The sequence below is a fragment of the Vidua chalybeata genome, chromosome 15 (genome assembly GCF_026979565.1).
Source record: "Vidua chalybeata isolate OUT-0048 chromosome 15, bVidCha1 merged haplotype, whole genome shotgun sequence".
NCBI classification, from domain to species: Eukaryota; Metazoa; Chordata; class Aves; order Passeriformes; family Viduidae; genus Vidua; species Vidua chalybeata.
Window position 1 is genome coordinate 747,992 of NC_071544.1, and position 13,389 is coordinate 761,380.

The 13,389-nt window shown below is 49.3% G+C and overlaps 1 protein-coding gene across 3 annotated transcripts in view; it reads left to right on the forward strand.

Moving 5' to 3' along the window:
- FGF18 (fibroblast growth factor 18) overlaps positions 1 to 13,389 on the forward strand; it is a 64,778-nt gene that overhangs the window by 49,245 nt on the left and 2,144 nt on the right. The window lies entirely within an intron of this gene.

The window sequence follows — 13,389 nt, forward strand, 5'->3', positions numbered from 1 at the left end:
TGAACGCCATGCTTCCAAACAGAAACCAGAAACCAAATGGCTCTGATGAAAAATTATTTACTGTTGTGGTTCCAGGAGTGACACCTGTGGGACACTGCCTTCCCTGGAGGATCCCTCCCTCTTCCACTTGTGCTTCCTTGGGGAACAGGTGCTCTGTGGAGGCTAAGCCCAGGACCCTGCTGCCAGCCAGGACCCTGTGCCTGACCTGCTTTGGAGCTACCTGTCAAGGCAGGAGGCATCCAGGGCACTGCTTAAAATCAGAGAGAAGTGGAAATCGGCACTCTGGGAGGGCTGGGGCAAAGCAGCCAATTGTCTCTGCTTCCTGCGCTTGTGTTACCACCCTGCATGGGACCCCACTGTTTGGTCTTGGACAGGGAAATTATTTTAAATGGTTTTAAACCATGTTGGATGCTTTTGAAGGTTGCATTGGACACAAACCTACCTTAGATTTTTCTGTGCCTTAATTTTCCATCTTTTAAATGTGATCATAGCATTTTCCCCAGAAATGTTGCAAGGATAATGTTGTTAATGTTTATGAAGTGCTGATACCAGTCATGGAGACCTTAGAAGCACTCAGGTGAGGTAAATTGAACACAAAATCCTAGAAAAATCCTTTTTCTTCAGCAAGACCTTGTCCCAGTGGGTCAGCAGTGGCACAGGGCAGCCCGCAGCCTTTTCTGTTCTGAATGGAGTGTCCAGGAGTATCCTGACAAAGTCAGCATCAGTTTTTCCAAACATACCATATATTCATATGGAGTGTGTATATAAGGTTCATCCCTTGATTTGGCCCACTGGGCACTGAGGCAGGACAGTTGTTTCGCTTGTCACCTTTCAGGCGGTGTGAACCTTTTTTTTTTCCCCAACGTGCTTTTCATGGTGTTAAGCTGGCAAATGTTTTGTTACAAAGAATAAATAAGTCTGTTCTTGTAAATACTGCTGCCCTCCCACCCCAGCCTGTGACAAGTTCCCAAAGCAGCCAACCTGGGCCGGAGGGAACGCGGCACTGGGCAGGAAAATGTTCCAGACGTGTTGCCCACATTAGCAGCTCCTCATGAGCAACAAAAGAAAACAATAGCATGTCTTCTTGATACCAAAGAGTGTGGTTTTAATTAGTGTCATTGTTTCAGGTCTTTTTGTGGCAAGAGTTTGAGGGAATGCTTTTTAGCCTGAATGCTCTAAACAGCCAGTAAACCCCAAGGAAAACATGAGATAAAAGTTATGCCTGGGCTTATACAAATATTTAAATTCCGTCTGGAGGTGGAGGGGAATGAAGCCCACGAAGTGATCGTTCCATGGTTGTCCTGCTATGTTCGTTTGGCAGGAGAGGAGCCATGGGACCAACCCGGGCCTTTCCTCTGTTAGTTTCCTATTGCCTTGCACTGCAGAATCCCAACCAGACCAGCACATGCCATCTGGCTTTGATCTCCTCCTCACTCAGCAGTTTTGGGTCTTCCCCAGTTGAAAACCTGCTTTGAATTTAGCCCTTTTTGTGTCCCATATTCACCTACAAATAGTGCCACGGTCAGGAGCAGGTTGTTGTTCTCAGCTGGAAGCGGTGATGAACACAAGAGCTCCAGAGGTGGACAGGGCTTTTCCCTGCCTTGGAGCTGGCTGTGTTGTAGGGAAGCAGATTAACCCCCCGCGGGTAAGAAGAGCAGCCTTTGTGTCCTTATTTCCTTATTGCACCTCCACCAGAGTTTCCTAGTAGAGCCCTCTGATGGAGCCTGCTCAGGAGCCCCAAACTTTGTGGGTTTTGCCTCTCTCAGGTGCTGCTGTGTGTGTTCACAGAGCAGTGACCAAAGGGCTCAGAGCTGTTTTGGGCAGGTTCCTGACTTACAACAGTAGCTGCTGCGGTCACTGGCACTCTGTGATGCTTTGGAAAATGAGACAGGGGATGTGTTGTAAAGCAGTGACTTCTCTGTTACAGGTGAGTAACACCCGGTGAAAACAATCTGGAGTGTGTTTTTTTGTGGATTCTTGGTGTTGTTTTGAAGAAGGCCCAAGAATCATTTAATTTTATTTCTTTTTACTTCTGCCCATCTGTTTCTTTGATCATGGGTTTTTGGTGCTACATAAAAATTGTAGGTCCTGAGTTTTCTGGTCTTCCTGAGGTTTTCTCTGGACCACTGAACTTTATTATAAAATCACAGATTTTTTTGGGTTGGAAGGGACCTTAAAGCTCATCCCATTCTACCCCCTACCATGGCAGGGACACCTTCCACTCTCCCAGGCTCTTCCAAGCCCCAGTGTCCAGCCTGGCCTGGGACACTTCCAGGGATGCAGGAGCAGCCACAGCTTCTCTGGGCACCCTGTGCCAGGGCCCTCAAAGTAAAGAGTTTCTTCTTTATATCTGCTATAAATTTATCTTCTTTTAGTTCTATTGCAACAGGTCCTGCTAAAAGGTTTGTCTTCATCTTTCTTTAACCTTTTTAAATACTGAAAGGCTGCAATAAGTTCTTCCTAGAGCCCTCTCTTCTCCAGGCTTTATGGTGGAATCATACTACAAGGAGAGAGACAAAAATATGAAAATTCAGAACAAGAATGCCAGCTGCTTTTCTGAGAAACTTTTTTATCTTTTTTAAACAATTATTTATCTGTTTATTTATCTCAGACTTCTTACAAACACAGGGGGAAGAGGACTCAAAGGTGCAGTTCTTTTTCCAAGGAGAGGCACGATGTGACTTGTCCACTTGTGCCAAGTAATCTAGAACACAACAACTCTGAATATTGGCAGTAATTCAGTGCTAGAGGCAAAGAGGAGCTGATGGTCTCTTTGGAGGAGCTCTTGAGCTTCTAACTGGTTCTCCTGGGGAGTCCTTCTGTGGTTTCTCTCTCTGCCTCAGCTTCTCTTATCTCGTGCATTGAGATAAGGCCATGGCTAGAGTGGGGATGTTGTGTTTGCTGAAGGCTGCAAGGGTAAGTCACTGAAGTCTCCCAGAGCGAGGAGCAGCCTGGGCCGAGCAGTTGGCTCTTACCTGAGCTGGGCTCCAGCTGCTCTTGCTGAGCCTGTCCTTACAGCACATGCAGCTCCCTAGAACTGCAGGATGCTGCAGAGATTGCCTTTCCCTACTCTGCCCTCTCTGGCAGGAGAGGATTTGCAGTCAGGGGTCTGTGTGAAGTCTGAACCATCAAAGGATGGCCAGAGCCTGCCCTTCTTTTGGGCACAGCCAGGGTCGGTGGCTGCTGCAAGGGGAGCAGAGCAGAGCATCTCCTGACCCCCAGCACCATCTCCAGGGAAGTTCCCTGACATCCCCCTGTGGGATGAGGCAGTCTGGTCAATACTGGTGCTCAGGGTGCAGCAGGTATCCGTGGGGAGGGTACTTCACACTCTCAGCTTCTTTCAAAGATCCTCAGTGATCTGTTGTCCACACACTCTCAAAATCATGGTAGTATTGGGGGCATACAGGGGCATTATTTTTGTGAAAGCATTTTAATGAGTTTCATTTTATTCCTCCATTCTCTGAACTGAATGTGAGCAGAGGGGAGAAGCTGTTTGGTGAAGGGTAGGAAGCTGTGGACAGCTGGGGGGTTCCAGACAGGTGACAGATAATTTGGGTGCCTCCTGGGGACATGTCCCCTGACACCACGTCTGCGGCACTGGCACCCTCCCAGCACTCCCAACGAGCAGCATGAGTTTTGGTCCCCAGGCACAGCCCAGCTCCTGAACAAAAGCTGTGCCAGCCAAAGCCTGGCTGTGCCAGGACCTTGTCATTGGTACAGGGGACAGGAGGTGGCATGGCCATGCTGGCCACCAGTGCCTCTCCCAGCCCTGACCAGCACCACCACTGTGCTGGTGCCACTCACAGCAGAGACCTGCCTCTCAGACACAGCATTTTTGCTGGTGTGATAACTGCTTTCCAAGCCAATACATTTCTTAATGTTACCAGAAAGTTGCTAATACCATATGGCAAGGCTCTCTGTATTTTTGCAGGACAACAAACAAATTGTTGCTGGATGCCAGACTGCTCTGGCAGAGCTTTATCACTGATGCTTGCCAGCAGTAGCCTTTAGGGGATAGTAATAATTTGGGGTTGTTTACATTACAGCTTTAAAATAGGGGTTTTCTTGAGGCATGTGTGTGTTTAGTCAGGAAAGTTGGCTAAAAAAACTCTGACAGCATCAAAGACTGAAGGTGCCCACCATGGCCTGTAAATGTGCTCTTGGCTCCTGAAACTCCTCCTGGCCCCATGGGAGAAGGAGCTGTGGAGGCTTCAGCAGGAGCCTCCCTTTGTAGGGAAGGAGACTCACTTAGGTGGGAGATACCAAGGGATCCTCCAAAGCCTTTTTGCTGTACCTGGAGCAGGTTTGGCTTTGGTTGAGAGCAAGGTTAAGCTTTCTTGAAAAGTTGTCTTTGAAAAGCTGCTGGTGGAGAACCAGTTCCTCACTGCAGGTCTGGGGGCTGAGGTAAGAACACTCCAGGATGAGCCCCGAGCCTGGTGCCCTCCACATGCCCCAGTCCTGTGTGACATTTGGGTGCCAGTGCTCCTGGTGCCTGCTGTGCCAGGGCCATCCTGGAAGCCAGGGGTGCTGCAAAGGTGCCAGGAGGTGTGTGGAGAGGGCAGGGGCACCCCAGGGTTGCAGTTTGGAACTCTGGTGCAGTACATGTGGTGTTTTCCCTCCCCAGCTTGTATATTTAAAACCACACCTAACTGCATCTTGGATTTGGGGCAGAACTCTAAGTTTCACTGGAGTTTGATGCTTATCCAGAATTTTTCCAGGAGTTGCACAGTATTTGGGTTGCTTGAAAGGGGCTTGTAAAACCTAACAATTTTGAATGCTGAATTTGCAACATAAACATGAGCAGGATTGGTGGGGTGTCAGGTTTAATAGCATGTGTTTTGTGGATCTCTCTGTGACATGCTCAACCATAAACCATTCCAACTTGGCATCTCATGCGAAAGCAAACCTTGACATGGCTTTTGCTGGATCTCGCTCAGATCTCGTTTGGAACTGCAGTCTGGGTCTTCGCTCTCCTGAGTTTTTTTAGTTTAAGTCATCTAAATAAACACATGCATTGGACCCTGAAGCCAACCAACTTTGGACATTGCCATACTTTGGACAGGGAGACCTGATCCGGAACCATCTCAAGTGTCCAAAAATCTGGAATCAGAGCCTGCAGGATTGCAAAGGTCTTAATATCAATGAGATGACAAACCCACTTTTATTTTGGTTGGGCCATCAGAATCTTCTTCATTTACCTGATCAGGCTTTTTTCCTGCAACCTGTGGAAAAAAATTGAATTATTTTTCTGAAAATTTAGAAGCTGAGATTCTCATGAAATTAAAAGTAGAAGTGGAAACTAAACCACACTCCTCCATTCTCAGATCCCAAACATCATTGAGAAGCTGGAGAGGAGCTGCAAGAAGGGACCTAGGGGGTCCTGGTCCATGGCCAGTTGGATCTGAGTCAGCAGTGCCCTCAAGCCAGGAGGGACATCCCTGTCCTGGGGACATCAGGGGCAAGGCAGGGATTGTCCCGCTCTGCTCTGGGCTGGGGCAGCCTCACCTCCAGTCCTGGGGCAGTTTTGGGCACCAAAATACACGAAAGTCACCTTTTACCTATATGTGAACATCTCCAGTTAACTTAAGCTTCTCAGCACAGCCATAATTCTTCAACTGTTTGCTCTGAAATAAAGCAAGTGGTCCTTTTATTAAAAAAAAATATATATTCTTCGTAGTATTATTTTTATGATAAGGACTCACAGGTACTCTGCTGGGGATGTGAACATTTTGTGTCCTGGCTGTGTCAGGTCACCAGAGAGCTGTGTAACACATTTACCGGTTTATTGTGATTTCTCTTTAGGAAATGTCGTGTTTCCTTTGGATATTTCTAAGAAGCCCCAGTTCTCTCTCAGACTAAGCTTTGCAAAGTCAAGGTTCACTTGCAGACCAAGCTTGTAAGCTTGACCTCTGAATCGTTTCCTTATCCCATGGCTGGAAGATGTCTATCCCCTTCCAGGGAAGAAAACCATCTTCTTGAAAGCTGTATGATAATTTAATTTAATCCTTGCTGTGTTCAGGAAGCAAGTGTCACCATAAAGCTGCTGGCCTCCTGTCCCCTGTGTTTTGTGGTGGCTGCAGCTGTGTGTCCTGTTGGACTATTTCAGTTCCCTAAGGTTTAATGTTAATTAAAATTACTGATGGGGATCCCTGAGCCCTGGTCATGCCTTGTCTTGTCTGGGTGGAGAGGGTGTGCTGCTGAATGCATCTTGTGCTGACAGTTATCAAGTTGGATTTTTAATTGCTTTCCTCAGAGCATCTCATCTCCTAAGTGCAATTTTTTGTTGGTCTTGAGCATCTCTTAAGCTGAGGGTGATGTTTCTTCTAAGCACTACTTAGCAAATACCCTGATGTAATTAACTGCAAGAAGGAACGAAGCAGTGCAGCCTGGTCTCTCTCAAACGGGTGCAGCAGAGGTCACGTTCAGGGGACTCCTGCTCCTCAAGGACTGTTTCTCCTTGGCTTGCAGTTTGGTTTTGGAGAGGAGGTGAGAAAACAGAGGCTATTTTTGCAGTGGAGAATAAAACCTGTGCTCTAACAGTAGCAAAATAGAGTCTATTTGATATGGCAGTTACAGAACTATATTTAAGGTCCAAGAAAAGTAGATCCTGCTTAAATACATTTTTGTTCTTGAGATTCTCTTTCCTTGTCTTTTGGGTACCCAAAGAGACAAAGTTTTCCCGAGGGAGGACAAGTCTTAAGCCTTGAATTTGTTGCATAGGGAAGGAAGTTGGTCACTCACAGGCTGGAACAAATCTGGATGATAATTTTTTATGGATGGCACTTGATTTGATGATGGCTATCTCTCTTTTCTTAGTAATATAACTTGACAGGAAGAGAACTAATGCCATCCTCCCTACAAGCAATGACCTTTCCGGTTCTAAATTCCCCCCATTTAAGCTTGCCCCAGGGAAAGTGGTGTCACTACTGGAATCTTGGCTGCATGAGTTTGCATTTGTTTGAAATAATAACTTACAGTAAGTGTGCATGTTTGTTTAATGTGAATAAATCTGGGACAAACACAAAACTTGCTATGAGGTCAGCAACTGTTCTAGTCTCGTTATCCTGCTTCACTCATCATCTACACCTGATGTTTTAAACACATTTTTAAGAAAACTTTTCCTGTAGTGGCACAATTCTCTGTATCATAGAACCACTGAGGTTGGAAAAGCTCTCCCAGACCGTTGAGTCCAAGCTGTGCCCAATGCCCACCTTGTCCCCAGCCCAGAGCTCTGAGTGCCACCTCCAGCCCTTCCTGGGACACCTTCAGGGCTGGGGACTCCATCTCCATGGGCAGCCCCTTCCCATGTCTAACAAATTCCCCCTGATGTCCAGCCTGAATCTTCCCCAAGCCTGAGTCTCTGTCCTCTCGTCCTGTCACTTGTTCCCAGGGAGAAGAGTGACTCCCACCTTGCTACAATTATATATTGAATTGAAATACCCTGCTGCTCTTAGATGGCTTTTATAGAAAGTTCAGGTCTGGCCTGTGGAGGCTGGAAATGACTGCTGGAAAAGAGCTCCCAGCAAAGGCCAGCAGAGCCCTTCAGCAGCAGGCTGTGCTTTGTACAGAGGGGTAAAAACACCTTCCCATCCCTTATCATGTGCAGCCCCTCCCATCTTCTGTGTAACTGGACCTGGTGGGTGCAGATAACAGGAGATGCCACAGATCTGCTCAGATATCACATCTGAAACCTGCCTGGGGAGTCAGACCTCCTGAAGAGCAACAGCTTCCTGCTCCAGGGAACCTGCAGTTTTGAGTTAAGTTTCCTAAATTTTCTCTTGGTTTAATAAAGTGAATTTAAAAAGCAGTTGATATTTCTCCTCATTAAGTACATGCACCTCTCTGAGATGCATTTAGGAATGTCTGTCAAGCAAATGTGCATCTTTCCAGGTAAAGCCACCTGGTTTGCCCTAATTCAGGCTGTGGCCACCCTACTGCAGTGTTGGCAGGAGCCGTGGCAGTGATGGAAGGAGCAGGTGAGGAGGCCTGTCCTGGTGTAACCCCAGCCTTGCCTGGTCCAGCCTACAGAGACTCCTTTAATCTGTGTACTCCTGTTTGTCCTGTGACAGAGAGCTCTCCCAGGGCAATGTGAGAAATGCAAAACTTAGTTAGAAAAGGGGAATGTTGGAATGGAAGGTGGAAGGAAAGAAACATTTTAAACTGTTCTCTTCCTTCGTTGGTTCCTTCAGCTTGTGCCCGGCACAGACAGGCACAGGGCTCTGCCAAGCCTGGATGTCCTGACCCACACGTGCAGGACCGTGCCCTTTTTTGCCTGTTTTCACGAGGGATGGGGTGTTCCCAGCACCTGGGGGCAGCTGGGGGCAAATCTGTGCAGGGCTGCTTTGGAATGGGGCTTCTGGAGGGAGATGTGCCCTCCATGGAGCATCTCCTCTGGGACACCTCCAGGGCTGGGGACTCCATGTCCATGGGCAGCCCTTTCCCATGTTTAACAAACTCCGCCTGATGTCCAGCCTGAATGGAGACCACGAGAAAGCGTGGTTTTGTGTTACTTCCTTGCCTCATGAATGCACTTAGATGTCCTGTGTACATAATTAACTCTCCACTGTGCTGGCAGACACTTTTATTGAACTGCCCATCATGACTCCTAAGTATTTTCCTGGGAGGATTGTGCAGGTTCAGAGGGCAGAGAGCTGGAGGAAAAGCGCATGAGGCTGAGTGACTCTTGGCAGTTATGGATGCAGCTTCCCTGATTTACAGCCTGCACTAGGAGCAGGAATGTGCATTTGGGTCAAGAGGTGTCTTTGTGGTCAGGATGCCTTGTCATAAATCCAAGATGCTGAGCATCAGGATGCTGCTGATGGATCTGTCCCGATAATGCCCATAAAGTGCAGGGGATGGCTGAGTGAGTGAGCAGGTTCTGCCTCCCCAGAACTGTGGGCTCTGGCAGGGCATGCTCACTTCCACATCGTGTTTTCTGACTTGCCTTTAGAAGTTCTGTGTGTGTCAAGGGGGAGAGGGGCAGTGGTAAAAGCTGTGACATTAACACAGCTCCTGTATTGCCTCCTTCCACCTGGGATTCTCCAAGCCATATGGAGCAAGTGTAGAGGAGGCTCTGAGCACTGGCCCTCTGGCTTTGAGCTGAGCTTGTGCAAAACTGCAGAGAAGGAACTTCCTGAAAGCCTCACGTCTCTGGGCACTGCTGGGGAACAGCTCCGGGGCTGCCAGGGGTTATCAGTGGCGTTTGGGGCACCAGCCCTGGGTCCTCAGCTGGGCATCCTTCAGGAACAGCTCACGGGGACTACTGAGCTGTGCTGCTCCTGGAAACCCTAGTCTTCCTTGCTGTCACAGCTGTGAAATTTAGGAGACTTAGGGTGGGATTTCTTCTGTGTAATGCAGTGGGTGAATCTAACAGGGTCAGTGTCCGAGGGAATTTCAGCAGCCCTTTGAAATGATTGCTGAGCTCAGTGGGTGTGCCTCACACCTGGGGGTGGCATGAAAAACAGCACGGTGGGGTGCCAGGGCTTGGGAGCCCCCTCTGTCTGTCTGTGGAGGGGGAGAGAAGGATGGGTGCAGGAAGGGTCCATTTTCAGCGGTTTTCCTTGTAAAAGCCTGGGTTGCATGCACCTCTTGGAAACCTTTTGCTTGAGTAGCTTTTCCTGCTCCAGGATTTTTGGGAGGCAGGGGCTTGCTTCCCTCGCAGAGGGAGATGCTCTCCATTGTACGGAGGGCTGGTGTCACCACAGTTTGACTTCAAGCCTGGGAACTGAGCTGGGAGAAAGGTGATAATTAAACCAGAGACTCAGCCCTCTCTCACTTGGAGTGCTGAGACTTGCTGTGCCCTGTGCCAAGCCAGTATTACTGGGTTGTCACAGGCGTGTTTGGTGGTGTTTGGGGCTTTTTGTTATTTGCAGCACATCACCAGTCGCTCACCCAGAGAGCTCCTAATTGCAGCAGCACTTGAGGAGGGGACGTGTTTTAACCTAAGCTTAGCTAATAAAAGCTTAATTTGTGCCCTGATCTTTGCAAACAGAGAAACTTTTCCATCCTGGAGGCTTCTCTCGCCGCTCCTCGGTGTTACCCGAGCTGCTGGCGCGAGCTCATTGTTGCTGTGCGAGCCGAGGGAAGTTTGGATTTCCCGGTGCCCACTGCGCCAGATTTGTGAAGCGTAAATGAGAAAACCTGCCCTGACCTCCGTGTGCCATAAAGAGCTGCTCAGGTGGCTCGGCGTGGCGGGCTGCGGGGGAGGGCAGAGGCGGCTGCTGCACCTGCTGATGCTTTGGCTCGGGCTGGTGGCACAGAGCGGCTGCGAATTCCCCCTGAGCTGCAAGCTGTTCGTGGCAGGAATGCCTCGCTCCGAGGAGCGCTCCTGCTAGGACAACAAAGAGCTCTTTGATCCTTTCCATTTGGAGAACTTAAAACGAGAAAGCCAAACTACAATAAGACCAAGTTGGGTCATAAAAAGGAGAGCAGGAGCACCAAAGCGCTCCGGAGTGTAATTGTAGAAGCAGCAAATGCTTTGGCACTTAATTCTGCTTTAGTGTCAGTTCAGCATGTTTCACGTTTAAGACTGGAGAGCCCCTCACCAAATGCTCTGCACAAACAATCTGGGGCTGCTCCTCGGTGAGCCCCGGGTGCTCGGAGAGCCCCGGCTCAGCTCGGCCCCTCGGCTCTGCTGCGCTCAGCTGCGCGGGGTGGAGCCGGCTCACGGTGCAGGAACTCTCCTCAGACCCCTTAGTGCAGGGTGAGCCTGGGGTGCTGCTGCTCTAACCCTGCTCTGTAAAAACTCTGGCACCACTCAGGTCTCTGCCTGGTGCTGGGCACTGACCTGCTGCCAGCGAGGCTGCTCCCCAGCCCTTGTTCCAGGAGATGCTCTGCTGGAGCCAGCCCTTGGTGCTGCTCAGGCTGGGCTTTCGCCTCACTCTGCACAGACCTGGGCCACACCCCAGAGCTTTCCCTGGAAGGTGGCATTTCGATCAGGCATTTTATAAGGCATTTATCAGAAATTTAGCTAACAGATACCACATCTTCCCAAAGTTCTTGGGCTGTGTTTAAACAAAAACATGTTCTGAATGGTTTCTTTGCAAAGAACTGACCTGCCAGGTGGCACAGCCTTGTTGCATGGCCAGGCAGCAGCCCCATGGCCAACACCAACAATTTGGTCTCTGACTTACAGAGAGCCTTTGCAGAAGCAGAGTTGTGCCTCTGCTGTGTCCTGCTCTGAGCAGGGAGTGTGGCTGGAGTTGCTGCCAGTGGGATGGTGAAGCCAAAAAGGCAGGAGCAGCCAGTGGGGCACACGAGGGGCACAAGAAGCTCTCATTCCTGCTGTGGAGGGGACAGGGATGTGGGGCTGGGTGTGGGACTTCCTCTGTCCTGTTGCCAGGCCATTACACTGGGCCAGACAGCCCCTGTGGAACTCTGAGGCTTTCAAGAATTTCTTTATTGTCAAGAATCAGTTGAAAACACAAAGCTGCGTGTTTTGGAGGGTGAGTGCTCTGCAGGGCGCATCCCTGCCAGTGCAGTGTGTATGAAATGTGGCTTGGCAGCAGCTCCCAGCTGGCATTGGTGATGGAGGGTGCAGCCCTGGGTCGGTTGCACCAGGAGCTCCTGGGGAAGGGTGAGCCCATGGCTGGAGCAGGGAGTGATGCTTGGCCAAAGCTGTCTCCCTTTTCTCTTTCACCTCCCTCTCTTTGGAGGAGCGAGGGGATGGCTGACAGACCCAAGGAGTGATTTGCTATGGCTTAAGTAGGGAACTAATTAAATCTTAAATGTTGGGCACCTGATGCTTAAAAATTACTGAAAACCTTCACAAATTGATTTTCCCCCTAATATATTGCTGTGAGTACAGCTCTTCATGGTGTAGGTAACTTGTGTGAATGATTTATCCTGTTGGGGACCATAAAAGAAACGGTAAAATTATCTTGTCAGTATTTGAAAACCATTTGTGTGTCTGTGACGTGTCTTAGCACATACAGGAATGCTCTGTTTGGGGAAGTGAGGTCCTTATCCTGATTTATCTCTAGGTACTTGTAAATGCTGCTGTAATTTCATGTTATCAAACCATTTAGCTCTTCCTCTTCCAGAACGAAGTTATTTTATCTCATGCACCTTGTTTACTTCAAATTAGCCCTGAGGTTGGCCTGAAGTTGCACCTTGTTATTCCTCCATCTCCTGTCTCCGTCTTAGGCTCTGTCGGCAAATTTGAAGGTATAAGTAAATACTTTTTTTGTTATTAATAGAATAAGCTCCCCCCTCCTACACACATTTTCTTTTCATTCCAGTCCTCATTTTCCATGAAAAACGGACATTGCAGTACAAGCGGAACCCTCCCAAATTGCATGAAAACCCCTTAATTCTCCTAGCAACAAGGTCAGGGCTCAAATCCAGTCCCTTCCCAAGAGCATGAAGGGAACAACCCTTCCAATTACCTGCAGTATGGATCCGCTTGGTTCACAGGCACCTGGGTTTGGGTGGATTTGAATCCCAGCCATGGTATTGTTTAAAAATTCTCCACTCACTGGGGAAGGGTTTGTAGTAGGCTGGGCCCTGAGAAACCTGGAGCTGTTTTTATGGCTTCCCATTGAAATCTGGTGGAACCCTGTGGTGTTGACTGATTTCCCCCTTTGCCACTCATGTGGCTTTGATCAAACCCAGGACTTGGAGAATGACACCCCCAGGAACTGGAACTGCTGAGCTTTGCCCAGTTCTGCTGTTCATTAAAGCATTTGTGAGCTTCCAGTTGAGGTAAAATGGATGGTAAAATGAGGGCCTTTGTGCCTATTCTGGATGGAGACTGCTGGGTCCTAAGGCAGAGCCCCTGTGCAGGCCCTGGATTAGCAGAACTGTTGGAAAAGTTGCCAGAATTCACCCTCTTAATGAGGTCTTCTCTGGTGCCGAAAGCCTTGAGGCAGGAGGGTGCAGTGCTGACTTCAGGGTAAACATCACCTTCTGGCACACGGATGGAACCAAAGCTCTGCTAAAGGCATGGAGTCCTGGAGAAATGGCTGGCCCTGGGGGCTGGTGATGACCAGCCATCCTGACTTTCCTCTGTTGCTACCTCCAGCCTGGGTCATGGTGCTCGATGGTTCCCCTGTCATGGGTGTTTGGGGCCCAGGGGTGCAAGGAAGCCTGTGCAGCATGGCCCAGAGGGTTTCCCTCCTGTTCTGTGATTGCCTGCCCTTCCCACAGACTGCAGCAAACTCCACAGAGATTGTGCAGCGCATTTCAGGATGGCTCCCCTGGAAGGGCAGGCTGAGCTGTCCTTGGGGAAGGGATGGTGACCATGCAGGGTTTGGCTCCTTACCCCAGCCTCGTGCCCAGAGGAGCCCCTGAGCAGAGCCAGGGCTGGGGGCTGAGCAGCTCATGCTGCTGCAGCTTCCCTGCCCCCCCAGGATATGATGGGTGAAGACTGAGAGGGTCTGACAGTGTTTA